The 1,481-nt window shown below is 40.2% G+C and overlaps 1 gene segment (V, D, J or C); it reads left to right on the forward strand.

Annotated features, from left to right (window-relative positions):
- The window catches only part of LOC104981963, a 916,007-nt gene that overhangs the window by 44,549 nt on the left and 869,977 nt on the right, over nt 1-1,481 (forward strand).

Here is a 1,481-nt window from a genome sequence, read left to right on the forward strand (position 1 = left end):
AGAATGGCATTGAAACATGTATAATATCATATATGAAATGAGTCACCAGTCCAGGTTCGATGCACGATACTGGATGCTTGGGGCTGGTGCACTGGAATGACTCAGAGGGATGATATGGGGAGGGAGGAGGGAGGAGGGTTCAGGATGGGGAACCCATGTATACCTGTGGTGGATTCATTTTGATATATGGCAAAACCAATACAATATTGTAAAGTTAAAAAATAAAATAAAATTAAAAAAAAAATTGAGCTTTCCAAAAGGTTACATGCTCAGAAGTGTTTGAGTTTGGGAAATCCCATGGGCAGAGGAGCCTGGTGGTCTACAGTCTATAAGGATACTGGAGTGGTTTGTCATTTCCTTCTACAGGGTATCTTCCTGCTCCAGGGATCGAACCCATGTCTCCTGCATCTCCTACACCGGCAGGCAGATTCTTACTGCTGCCATCTGGGAAGCCCCCATTTAAGAGATTATATAGTAGTACTATAGTGCTCAGTTGTGTCCAACTTTTTGAGACCCCATGAACTGTTGTAGACTCTGGCTCCTCTTTCCATGGCATTCTTCAGGCAAGAATACTGGAGTGCATTGCCACTTCCTCCTCCAGGGGATCTTCCCAACTCAGAGGCTAAACCTGCATCTCCTGCATCTTCTCCATTGGCAGGCAGACTCTTTACCACTGAGCCATACTTGTGGACTTTTGGCCTGGGTTTAGTTCTGCAGTTCATTTACTCAGTCACTGGAGGGGGCTGCTTCAACTGAAAACAGCTGTCCTTTCTGGGAGAAGGAAAGGGAAAAGTGTTTTCTATTGATGTGACAAAGAAAAAGGAAAAATGATATACTTCCATTCTCTCTCTCTTTTTTGAATGTTTAAATATTCATTTTCATGTTAAAAAGAACGAATTGCCCTGTAGTTAGAATACCTTTATGCTGAACTACAAAGTCACTTTTATTTCTGAAATAGTTCCAGAAAAAAAAAAAAAAAAGAAAAGAAAAGAAAGAAAGAAAAAAGGAAATAGAAATCCAAAAGTAAGGAAGAATAAGATCAAAATGTTCTGGTAGATTCCATCCACAGTCCCAACAGAAGCCATTCCCTCTAAAGGCTGCATCTCTCATTCAGTGAATTTCGTGATATCAGGTTCTGATGTTTCCCCACCATCAATTTAGATATTTCTGAGCAGGCTGTCTCTACATTTAAAAGCTACAGCTTTGCATGTTTTTATTTGAAAAGGTATTTATTCCAACACACCTTTCAGTGTTTTAGTATATTGCCTGTATTGCATACAAAAAATATCTGCTATCCATGTTTGAGCATAACTTTCCCACCACCCATACTGTTCCTTTACATAATGGGTGACACACGATATATTACACACAGTACAATTTTGAGGGAGGAGATGGTTGTTGGGTTTATAGACCACCTATCTTGCCATTTGCAGAGACTAGAATGGAGAACTGAGGCTGTTTTTGAGTTGATGAGAGTAGAT

This window comes from Bison bison, unplaced genomic scaffold (genome assembly GCF_000754665.1).
Source record: "Bison bison bison isolate TAMUID 2011002044 unplaced genomic scaffold, Bison_UMD1.0 scf7180017864526, whole genome shotgun sequence".
Classification (NCBI taxonomy): Eukaryota; Metazoa; Chordata; class Mammalia; order Artiodactyla; family Bovidae; genus Bison; species Bison bison.